We start from the raw sequence: 13350 nt of genomic DNA on the forward strand, positions 1-13350 counted from the left end.
AAGGTGAGAGAGAGTATGTCATAGAGACTCAGAGATACCCAAAGAGAGAGAGAGAGAGGGAGAGAGAGAGAGAGAGAGAGAGAGAGAGAGAGAGAGAGAGAAGAGAGAGAGAGAGAAGAGAAAGAAGGAGGAGGAGAAGGAAGAGGAGGAGGAGGAGGAGGAGGAGGAGGAGGAGGAGGAGGAGGAGGAGGAAATTTTTAGAGTTTGCTACTGCATTAATTTCTTAACAAAAACACTTGAAATAAGAAATTAGAGCTTCCAATAGTTTAGAGATACAAATAATAGTTGGTTAATAATACTGTGTGAATTCCTTGTGATCATGGGCAAATATGAGATTTAGTGACAGTTAATATAAGAAGAGGAAAAGCTGCTTGAAACAGTACCATGGATGCTTTAACATGAAGGTGTTGAGCAATCAGTCATTTCTTTGAATCTTCCTCATGTCATTTTCTGCTTTTATTGTTTTTGTCTGCATTGTAGAATATGAAGGCTCAGTTCTTTATTTTCCAGATTTACTCACTGAAAACAGAAAATCTGGTATATGTGGAGGTATATTAAGAATAAAATTCAAAAGATAATGAGATAGTAATTGAATTTTGTATGGCAATGAAAGACATAGTACACAAATATAGTTTACATCACTGTTTTAGGTAAAAGTATGCAGAGAAGGGAAAAAGTGTTCAAATTTAAATCAGTATACTTTTGAATAAATACATTGTTCTTTGATGATTTCATTTGTATCATCTTATCCTAGAAATATGCTCACAACTTATGAGGTTCTTTTAAAAAGTTACTTAGTTTTTCTATATAGAATTTTTCAGAGCTGGGTAGTAGTGGCACATGCCTTTTACCTGAGCACTCAGGAGGCAAAGACAAGCAAATTTTTTTAGTTCAAGGCCCACATAGTCTACAGAATAACTTCCAGACCAGCTAGGATTACATAGAGAAACCCTGTCTTGAAAACCCAAAACAATCAGCAAAACAAACAAACAAAAATAAAACAACTTTGATCATGTTTTTTCTCTCGTGACTTCTCCCAGATAGTTCCTAGCCTTATCAAGCAAACATTATGATTATTCATCTCTGAATGGGTATGAAAATAGTAGAGTATTGTATGTGTAATATTTGACATTTCCTTCAGCATTCTATGTTGGTTACATACATACTGAGTATATTTGACATCACAGAATTCCTGTAATAATCTTTTAACATTCTAAAACTAATCTGATATCATTTTTGGTCCAGTTTGCATTGTTTCTTTTACTTCTGGTATCCACTGAATAATGTTTTTGACACGTGGTTTTTGCACGTGGTTTTGCATTTTTGGTAATATGATTTTTGGAAGTTTTATTGAATAAGAGAATTAATGAGAGGCCAAGCAAAATAAAAACTACCAATTTTAGTGGTAAGTGAGTAAAGGAGTCAGAACATATGCTGCTAGAATTCAAGTAAGTAGAGAAGGTTAGAATCTACATAAGGAAGAGTTTGATAGAAATTCGAGTAAGTCAAGGTGAATTTTGCCCTCCTTAGTTTAGAATATTATTGCTGAAAGACAGTAAATGACTATACCATAAGTAGAGTTAGGAGAAAGTACGTGTGTGGAAGATATTCTTATCAAATGAGTCAAGAGAAATGTGAATGAAATTTCCAGAAATGCAGTATAAATTATTTTCCACTTAGTGACTTATAAATTAGTACCTATTTCTCTATGTATCAAGATTTAGAGCATGTAATACATGATTTGTGTCTCTGAATTTACTTTTTCATTCATTTTATCTTTCACTTATTTACTTAGCATTAGAAGACTAAAGATTTTGAGCTCCTATTACAGATATAAGAGTCATTTAACTCTGGAAATATGAATCACACATACTGCTTATTAACCTTTTTTATATTTGCTATTTGATTCCTACTGAAGAAGTCATTCTAGACCTATTCATCCTCTTGTATTTTAAATATATTCTTTCTGGAAAGAATTATTGTAGAGAGGCTGGAGACAGGCCATTTGTAAGACAATGCAGGACAGAATGACATTAAGAATACTGCTTTCCAGTCACTTGGAAGTTGGGAGCACAGAAGCAGTCCAGCCATATATGGGCATCATATCGAGGGAGATGAGCCTTGTTCAAGCCTTAGAAAGGACCCTTAGTCTACACAGGTAGATTCTTTTCACTTGGATATTACTGTGTTTAAAATGTTTCCACTATGTTGAGGCAATTTTTTTAAGTGGAACACAGATAGCATTTTTAGTATTTCTTTTTCTGTTTCTTTGGTGATTAAAAGTTTGTTGGTAACAACAACAACAACAACAACAGAATACTGCTTTCTAAATCTTTAGAGTAAACACTGTAGTTTAACATCTATATATAACTTCAGATACATCATTCATATGTCACTTAATGCTATGTGTTTACTGCTATCTTTGACCAAATCTTTTTAAAAATTTACTTGAATTTTAATTTTTTTTATTTGTGTCTATGTGTGGGTATGTGTGAATAAGTAAAGGTGCCTATGGAGACCAGAAAAGGATATCAGGACACTTGAATCTTGAGTACAGGTAGTTAAGATAGCTGTGAGCTGGCCAACATGGGTGCTGAGAACTGATACCATGCCCTCTATAAGAGGAATGCTCTTATCTACTGACAAACCTCTCCAACCCTGACCTCAGATTTTAAAATTATTTGTTGAGGTATTTCACATTCCGTGGTAGGCATTTCCTAAAAGTACTTTATTTTCATTTTGTGAGCCAGTTCATGTATTTATTATTGGAATTCAAGAAGTACTAAAGACACATCTACTGATTTATGACAGATGAAAATATACTTAGCAGGTCAACTTGGCACATGCTTTTAATTCCAGCACTCCAGAGGCAGGCAGATCTCTGTGAGTTTCCAGCCAGCCTAGTCAATATAATGAATTCCAGAATAGCTGGAGCTACTTAGTAGAGACAGCCTGTCTCAAATAAAACCCTAGAAAATAGTGTGTTATAAATTATATATAATTTGTCTTAGTTTGGATTTTATTGCCATGAAGAGATAACATGAACAAGCCAACTCTTATAAAAAGAAAACATTTAATTCAGGGTGACTTAGAGTTTCAGAGGTTTAGTCCATTGTCATCATGGTTTGAAGCACAGCAGCATGCAGCTAAATATCATGCTGGAAGAGTCTAGAGTTCTACATCTTTTTCTGGAGATAGCAGGAGATTTTGTGCTACATTGGGTGTAGCTTGAGCATAGGAGAATTTACAGCCTGCCCCTACAGTGATACATTTCCAAGAATGCCATACCCACTCCAACAAGGCCACACCTTGTTGGCCAAACCCTATGGCCCAATCATTCAAACATCAGTCTATGGGTGCCGAAATTATTCAAATGAACACACCATATGACAAAGGAAAGGGCGTTGTTTGTCCAAAAGAACAGGAATGTTCTTCCTTTAGGAAAATTTTAAGAGCCTAGAAGCAGTAAAATGCCACACAAGCAATATATAACCAATTTGGTACTATTATATTAGTTTTTTCTTGCATTGAGTCTATTGTCAGCTCATGAACTATTCTAAGCAAAATTAACATTTCCCTGATACTACCTTTGTAAAACTTGATTTGTTTAGTTCAATTTTGAATAGTACCAGGTTTACTAAAACATTTCTCATTCATTTTTTATTATTTTCATTGATAATGTTGTATGGGATCCTGTACACATCCTTGCTATATCTAGTGTTGAAATTCTGGTTTGGGGATATTTTGCTGGGTTGATATAATTGGGTGAGATATGTTGAATAGCAATGAGACAAAACATACAGGAAAAATCAAGATACCTTGACATAAATAATAGTAGAAATGTATTCATTTTTGTATTTTTACTCCTTACTTCAAGTTTTTAAAATTAACTTTATTATGTAGTATATTGTCTCCTTTTTTCAAAAGAAATACAATGAGCTCCTATTTAACAGGGACTATTTTCTTTCTATTATCTAACACTATAGTTTCCAAAGGAAAGATTTTGCTTAAAGTTTACTAAATAAATTGATGAAAGAAGGAGTGAAGAAAAACTTTGTGAATTATACTATAATACATCTGTAAAAGGGAGACTTCCATTTTGATAGAAATGCAATTTTTAAAAAATGTACTTATAGTCATTTAGTAGTATGCATATTTGATAGGATTTCAAAGAGCATGTAAATCATAGTGTTTTTTTTTTCCTCTGCAGTTTTATTTCTATAGTTGTTCAGTGAGTTGGTGTCTAATTCTTATTTGTTTACAACTCCATCTTTTCCACCCCCTCTGAGCCTTAGTAGAGAATTGCAAGAATTATCACATTAGACACTTTGGGTTTTTCTTCAGATTTATTGAAGTTGTCAGGGAAATGTTTCTGTCAATTTTGTGAAACAATGAAAGCAAAGTGGTGTTCTTGCTGCTTTCATAGATACTTTTAAAACAATTGTGGAAAATCTGAATGCCTAGTTTTAGAATTTAGATATCATTAAAAAATGTAATGTTTCTGATATTATCCAATTTGCAAATGTACTTAAATATTCATTTATTATTTATTGAAAGAAATTCTGTATTATAATATTTCAAATGATATAGTTCATCCTTATTCTCTCATACCCACTCTGCTTTTCCCTTATGTAATACACTCTGGTCTTGTAGCCAAAATTGTTGTCTTCCCTCCCAAGTGCTAGGATTGCAAATGTGTGCCAGCATGCCTTGCCTCTAAATTTTTGGGTATAATTATGTTTTGTTATATTTAATATAATATTGGCTAGGTTACACTGTGTAGACCTAAGTGGCATGGGAGTTTCTCTGTAGAACAGGTTAACATTAAACTCATAGAAATGTGCCTGCCTCTGCTTCCAAAACCTAGGTTTGCAAGCATGGACCACCAATCATCTCTTTTATCCTAATATTCCCTATTAAATTCACTACTGAAACATACAATTATGGTTAAATTTTCTATAGCACTTTAAAGGTAATTGCTGTTTTTAGAACTTTGTTAATATTAATTGAAAATCTGAGTATATTTGAATAATTATTCATAACATTTTCCTCTAATTTAAGATTTTCATAGCTAGTTTGTTATTGCAAGATCCTTGTTCACATTATGTACTTTTGTACGATTTTCTTCTCATCCTTTGGGTGATGAGTTTCAGTACAGTATAGGATGACCATGAATCTTTGGAATTTAGTCCATGCTTATATGGCTTTTGTGAAATACTAAAGGTAAAATGTAATAATTTCTGTGTTTGAGTAGTTGGCATAGCAGATAATAGTAAGTGAAGTTTTACATGTTAAAAAAGCACTAGCTTTTAGCAAAAATAAATGAGTTATTATTTAACTATAAAATCCATTAACTAGTTTCTGTGATTATTTCCTTTATGATTTTAGAGAAATGAGCTCCTTTGATAGGGAATTAGCTTTGTAGGGAGGACCTATTTTGAGAACTTATTACAAGACAATCTTCCATTCTTTCATTTATTCCTTCCCCCTCTCTCTTTCTTTAGTGCAAATCTGTACTTCTCCCTGCAATGTACCCAAAATCTCTTCTCCCATTATCCTGCCCCTTTTCATAGAAGGGTAAATCCTTCACCCTGATTTTGCTCCCCACCTTTCCCCACTTTGGACATGAAGTCAAAACAGAGTTAGCACAATCCCATCCACTCTAGTTGTTGGGGGACCCACATGAAGCTCTAGGTGGATATCTGCTGCATGTGTCTGTGTGTGTGGGGGGGGGAGGAGACTAAGTTCAGCCATTGTATACTGTTTGGTTGGTGGTTCAATCTCTTGGAGCACTGAATGTTCCAGGTTAGTTAATTTTGTTTGTTAATTTTGTGGAGACCCTACCTGCTTTGGGTTCATCAGTCCTTCTTGCAACTCTTCCACAAGAATTTGTGAACTCCATCAAATCTTTGGGTGTGGGTCTTTGCATTTGTTTCTGTCAACTGCTAGGGTAGACTCTGAGATTACAGATTTCTTAAGCTCCTCTTTAAAAGCATAACAGAGTATCATTAATAGTATTAGGGTATTTTTTTCCTTGCCTAAATGATAGAGCTCAAGTTGTGCCAGTTATTGATTGGCTAACAACATTTCCTCTTTTAAGTTCCTAATTTAGTGGGCATTATCTTATTTTATATTTTACAATTCATCACATTTATATGTAAGTCTTGTTTCTTAGCAACATTGTTTTTATCTGTATCTCTTGAACAGTGACTAACACACTTTGATTATAAGAAAATTACTACTGAAAAGGGTAATATTCAGCCTACTAAAATTAGAGTAAACAATGTATGCAACCAATATGTCATATTTATTATAATTATATTTTGTTTTCCAAATTTCCTCATTTCTATGTTATATGGCTCTAAAAGTTAAAACTAGAGAAAAAAGAATATGGTATTATTAACTTAAAATTAACTTGTAACTAAGTTTTATTTTGCCATCAATTATTCTTTCAAAGTATACTTAGCATATTTTGTTGAAATTTCATTTAAATATATTGGAAAAGTAAGCATGATAGAACAAAATGAAAAAGTATATACATGAATGATTCACAAATGTGTTATAAATGGCCACAAGCATAAAAATATATTCAATTATGTCCATTTTTTACTAAAGGATTAACTGTCATATAAAATAGGATCTGAAACGTAAAAGATATATTAAGGAATGAATTTTCCTTTATTCACCTATGAGATTTGATGAAATATTTGCAAACAAAATTTAAAACAATTTAAATTTCAGATAATATTGAAAAACCTAATTAAAAGAGAGATATATGATGAAAATTAGCATATTTTATCACTGATTTCACATTTAGAAAATCATTTATAGTATGTAATTAGAAGTTTATAAGCCTGTTATCAATCATAATTTTATTTATCTTAATTGATTTATGTTCAGTTATTATAATAATGTTTGTTAAAATTAGCTAACAAAAGTCCCAGTTTAAAAAGTTCATTCATATTTTGCTGAGAACCATTTATGTCTGAAGCACTGATGTATTAATTCATATCAAATATTATATGCATATTCTTTATGTGGTCAATAAACTAATTTTATTGAACAGATACTTAAAAATATTCATAATGATTTCTTGTCATTATTTTCCTCTTATATTTATATGGGTGTGTGGTTGTAATTTTCTTTGTATGAAAAGAATATGGAGCACAAATGCAATGGCTCAGTAGATAAAGCCACTTGTTACCAAGACTGACAATCTAAGTTTTACCTACATACACACTTACAAATAGAATAACATTTTAAATAATGAAGTAGGGACTTCAATAATTTACTCTATTGCTCCCTTTTTCTCTCTTTTTTTGTATCTCATTTTCTTACTCTGCTTGTGTTATTTTATTGAAATTGAGTTTCTTTTTTTTGTTTTTTGTTTTTTATTTTTTTTATTGGATGTTTTATTTACATTTCATATGTTGTCCCCTTACCCCATCCCCCACCCACCCAGGAACCCCCTATCCCCTCACCCCTCCTCCTTCTTCTCTGTGGATGTAACCTCTATCTACCCCCCCCAATCCCACCTCCCCACCCTCAAAATTCCTACCCCCTGGGGCGTCCAGCCTTCATGATTGAGTTTCTTATTCTGTACTTCTGGAATATTTGAAGACTTAACTGAGCAGATGTAAATGCCATAAACACATGTTGGAATGCGTTTTTTCCAGTTATAACTCATCATCTTTGTTTGTTTGTTTGTTTGTTTGTTTGTTTGAAATAGAGTTTCTCTGTATAGCCCTGGCTGTCCTGGAACTCACTCTGTAGACCAGGCTGGCCTTGAACTCAGAAATCTGCCAGCCTCTGACTCCCAAGTGCTGAGATTAAAGGCATGCATCACCACTGCATGGCTATAACTCATCAACTTGTGTTCAGATTTTTTATAACCTCCACACTGAAATATGTGTTCTATAATATTATTTTCAACTTTAATTTTTTATTCACTCCAACCCTTTTCCATTTTTAGGTTAAAACTTAATTGTAAAGATCTTTCTGATAACATTTATCTATAGGTCTTAAGAACCTTTTCTTCCTGAGATCGGTGACTTCACTTTTATTTGTATATTTTACATATAGTTTTCTACAAATTTTTTTGATTTAATATTTCTTAAGACATAAATGGTTATCCCATATTATGTACCTTAACAAATTTAGCAAATGACCATTGTTGCTTCATCCACTAGGTTGGCTTCATTTCCTTGGTCATATACCTTTTTCTATAATAGCATGTGGCATTCTCTAGGTATATGCTTAGGAGAACAATAGCTGGGATGTATGTTAGTTACATCTTTAATTCTCTTTTTGTGGAATGTTTAAACTGAACCATTGAATGTAGGACATTTTATAAAAGAACCATAAATAGTCAATACCTATTTTAAAAGTATTCAATATTCATGCACATTAGGGGAATGCAAACTAGAATTACTTTTGAGATACTAGAGAACATCAGTCCAAATGACTGTCATGAAGCAATATGAAAGGATATGAAGAAGAATGTTATACACTGATGATAGTGTTGCAAATAAATACAATTATTATAGAAATTATTCTCCAACTTTTCCAACTATACATTGTGTCTTACATGTACAGTCACTGTGGAATTCCCAGATAATCACTGAAAACCTATCATTGTTTTGTGAATACTTCATGAATACATAAAACTGCCCCTTGTGAATGGATCCCCTTAAGGTATATCTCTGGAACAAGTATAGTTCTCTGTTTATGTCACTGTAGGTCATTTATCCAGTTGTGCATTCTTCATGGAATTGTCAGCCCTAAAAGCTGAGTAGGCAGAACATTGAAGGTTATATAGTAGCTATGAAGATGAAGGTCTGGCTTACCAAGCTCCTTAATTATACTGGGGATCTTGCAAGCAGATTATTAGCAGGAAATTACACCTTCCCCATATTTTCAGTTGACTTACAGTATTTTCCTGACTTCTCTTTCCCTGGTTTTGTATTCATTTGGAAGAACCAAGGCTTAATGTGATTTATTCTGAGGCATGGAGGCAGGATAAGTGGGAACATGCAGTCCTCAGCAACTTGTTCAGTGGAGGAAGTGCTTATTGTCAAAAAAGGTGTAGTTGAAGATAGCCCAGAGACATCATCACATGAATATTAAGACACTGAAAGAGGATGCTTTTCTTTTATGTTCTATTTAGTGGTCCAAAAGGGGCATTGTGTGTGCTAATATGTATTGAGCAACTGAAGACTCAGAAGTCTACAAATGTGTGGAGATACCAGAGCCAAGAAAACTTTTATGAAGTTAATGGATTGCTGTCTGCTCAGAAGGATAAATTGTACATTGGTTGGAAAGACAGAAAGGAAACAGACAGACAGACATATGGAGACAAAGACAGAGACACACAGAGAGACAAAGAGAAAGCAGATAGACAGAGAGGCAGAGACATTTCTGGTGTCCCATAACCCTGGATCGAATAAAAAGTATTGATAGGGAGATAGAAGTGCAACCAGTGCCTCGGGTTGACCATTCTTCATAAAACGAGGCAGAGAATTGTTCACACATTTGGAGACAATGACAACATGGAGGAATAATTCTATTTGAAAGTGATGTTTTGGAGGCATCTTTCAGTTTAGGAGGAAATGCCTAGCTTTAATGCTAGCAAAGGTCAGAGAAATCCAGTAAGCTTGTCCTTAGAAATACCATTAGTGAACGAATATTTAAAAGGAGAGACATTGTCAGAAGATGGCTACTGATGGAAATTTAATACTTATTTGCTTTGGTTGGAATTATTTGATGTATTAGAAGACTTTATCAGTGACTACAGTAAAAAAGGTACAAAGACACTTATTTTGGCTAGACAGGGAGACAACTGGAGAGCAAGACCTTGACACTAAGTCATTTCCATCTACAGAATTTAGATTTTATCAGTGACTACAGTAAAAAAGGTACAAAGACACTTATTTTGGCTAGACAGGGAGACAACTGGAGAGCAAGACCTTGACACTAAGTCATTTCCATCTACAGAAGCCCTTGGGAAAAACACTGACATCACAGTCTGATAAAAGGGTGTAGAGAGATCATGGGAAGGAAAGGAATAGGTGTCATCTTGTGTTCCCAGTCATATTGGAGCATTGCAACACCACCATAGTATCTATTTCTCTACAGAGATTTATGTGCTTTGTTTTCATCTCAAGGCTTTACTCCCATGAATCATACCTTCAGTCCAATAGGTGGAAGTGCCAACCATGTATGGATGGAGGAAGGCACCTAGTAGTGTCTCATGCAATATGGTTCAAGGTGCATGTCCCACAGAAGAAAGTAGAAGATACTGGTAAGCATTAATTGAATTCCCCAAAGCAGTTACAACTCTTAAGGTTTTGGTAGAAATGCTATGACCTAAAATTGCACAAACTTGTCAGGTTCTACCATGTATCACATTTAAAGCTTCTGAGAGTTGCTACCTTGGGAAAGCAAAGCACCTTCTACTCCTGGATGCAGAAGGTCTTAGATTTTAACATACTTACCATATTTCTGCAATTTTAACAGTATACTGGGCACCTAATTGTAAGCACTCACTACCCTACTTGGCCAAAATGGTAATTTCCAGTTAAATATTCATTTGTAAGAGCCTAACCAAGTAAGTGAATACTCATTATCACCATTCTAATCATGACTAAAATGCAGAACATTCACTGATCCAAGTACTATATGAGTCAAGCGGATATTTCTAAGTCATTGCACTGCCTTTGCTGACTACCAGATTTGGCAAAGTTGCCTTACAGAAGAGCCTAAGTATTTATATTTTTTGCTAAACAAACATATCTGGAGTAAGTGAGCATTATTTGAGTACCTTGGAAGCTCCCTGTGGTATTGTTGCTATGCAGGCAAGAGTGGCATGAAATGAGAGAACAGAATCACAGAAACAAGCAGCAGATGCACAGTTATCTACCATCCAAAAGTGTGTATCTTCTGCATGGATATCTTACCAGACCTGAGGTTGGTAGTAACCATGGAGTAGTGTGTCAAAAATACATTGAAATAAGACTCTGTCTTAGAATTTGCTTTATTAGGGCAATTATCAGTGTAATGCATAGTGATCAGTTATATCTGCCTTGGTAATGAGTAGGAACGGTGTGGATCCCTGAATGTCAGAACATGGTTTGGAAGACACAGTTGAAAAGAGAGCAAGAAACCATGTGTGAAGTTGGTAAAGGCTGGAGGCACTATGCTGTGATTCATGGAATCTGTGGCCCAGTGTGTTGAGTGTTTTTTGTTTTTTATTTTTTTCAGCTAGCCAAGACAGTCCTGTGACTAAATTGTGTTGTTGACAAATTGAAAGCAGTTCTGTGGACCTGTTTGGAAAATGAGCAAGAGGCACATATGTTAGGCATGGAAGGCATCCATATCCATGTTTTTTCCCCTGAATTACACACATACATGTGAACCTAGAATTTAGTCTTGGATTTCACAGTAAACTGGTGAAAATAGTGAGATCTGTGCATCTCTATATGATGCAGTTGTATAAAGAAATAATTGTATATTGACACAACATAGTCATGGTAGTTCCCTGGGAATCTTTGGCCTACCAAACTGGCTTCCTCTAGGAAGCTGGCCAAGCAAAGATGTAAGAGTGCTGAATATAAGATTGCTAGGACTAATGACTTTCTGAGACACTAAATTGTGACAGTACATGTCTTGAACAAGCCTTAAAAATGTAGATGGTTGTCATAGTGAGGCTATCTAATAATGTGGACCTCAGAATAGTGACATGTCTATATTTTTGTATTTATGGGACTTGAACCTATTTTTGTTTTGTTCTGAGCCTTTTTATCATGGATAGTGCATAATGGTTGCCTTAGTTGACAAAGGAAGTCAATGATAGCTGCTGAGTCCAGCTATTTGGAATTCATCACTCCATTCTCATACTTAAACCTTGAAGGCAATATTTGAGTCAGAGGACAGGACTGCTCTGTATTTTTCATCACACCCACAGTATGCAGAAGGGTCTCTCTTGAGTCTGAATGAACTTTGTAAGAAGAATGGCAACATAATGTATTACAATCTGAAGTTTTAGTGATATTTTTGGAAGATTTGTCTTGTCTCCAGTTTGGTGGCCATTTGAAAAACTGCTTAGTGGCAGACATATTGGTAGATAGATACATAGAAAGACAGAAAGAGACAGACATAACTAAAGACAAAGAGCTGAAGTTGCTTCATATGTCCTTAGAAAGTATGTCACTTACTGCTGGGAAACTGGAAGTGAAATAGGTGAAAAAGTTGGACACATTGGGCTAAAGCTTCTCAGCAAGTGTTAGAAATTATGAATACATAGGGGTGCCTGTGGTCTTTCTCAATGTTTAAATAGATGTTTTGGAGTGACTTGATGTGCTGTATCCCCTGAGATTGGTTTTGTTACTCCAGACATGTACGGAAGTCATTCTGAAGGCAAGGAAGGCAGACAGGCTTAGGCCAAGCTCTTGATAAGATTATTCCCAAGGAAACCATGGAACAATACCCTCACTGACTTTGCAAGCCTGGAAGACAGGTTTGAGGAGGGCCAGGCATGGGCCTCAGGTTCAGACCCAGCTAGGGCCATACACACAAATTTACATTTGGCCTTCTGTATTTAAGTAATGTGCTTTGATCTGTCTTTTCAGGGTCACATTCTGTGGGGCCTACAGACAAAGTACAGATATACATGATAAACATCTTTGGATGAGGGGTGACAATATTAGAATGATACTCCAGACAAGTTGCTTGGTATGTCTGCCTTGCCTGAGGACCACTAGAGTTTAAAGGTAAGCTGTATTTGAATTTCTCCAATTACTAATGAGTCTAGCATTTTTTGCTTAAGCCGTAAGGACCTACCACAACTTCACCTAGTCCTGTCTTGACCTATAGCAGTTTTAGTGACTATGAAAGTTTTTTAGTTTTCTGACGGTTTTAGTGACTTTGAAAGTCCTTTGATGCTGAAAGTTTTGGAATTTCTCATACTCACTAATACACACACTCTGCATAGTACCTTGAAATACTTTGCACAAGGGCACTATAGTGTGCCTTGATCAATGATGATTCCCAAAGATTCCCTGGAAATCTGAACAAAATAATTGATTACTTAGTACTACCACTCTCGTCTGGGCTAAGATTTATCACATTCAGTCACCTACATCCTCTGGAGTCAAACAGGCTTATAATCCACACCCTTGTCCTTTTCTATTTATAGTCAGACACCTTGATGAGAGGCCTATCTCTTTAGGACTTTGTTATCATGTGTGATACTGATGAGAACAACCCATATAGGGTTTGCTGGTAACATCCTTGTGCTCTTGCTGAGGTGCAGTCTCAAGAAAGAAGTCCTGGTAGCTCCTGGGAGTGACCTGC

The 13350-nt window shown here is 35.0% G+C and overlaps 1 non-coding gene across 1 annotated transcript; it reads left to right on the plus strand.

The window, feature by feature from the left end:
* The first annotated feature begins 13028 nt into the window (after positions 1 to 13028).
* Positions 13029 to 13117, plus strand: LOC114636481. The gene has a single exon (XR_003713627.1). It is a non-coding gene; the product is annotated as a small nucleolar RNA SNORD116 (small nucleolar RNA).
* Positions 13118 to 13350: the final 233 nt, after the last annotated feature.

Source organism: Grammomys surdaster, unplaced genomic scaffold (genome assembly GCF_004785775.1).
Source record: "Grammomys surdaster isolate TR1022 unplaced genomic scaffold, NIH_TR_1.0 124253, whole genome shotgun sequence".
Classification (NCBI taxonomy): Eukaryota; Metazoa; Chordata; class Mammalia; order Rodentia; family Muridae; genus Grammomys; species Grammomys surdaster.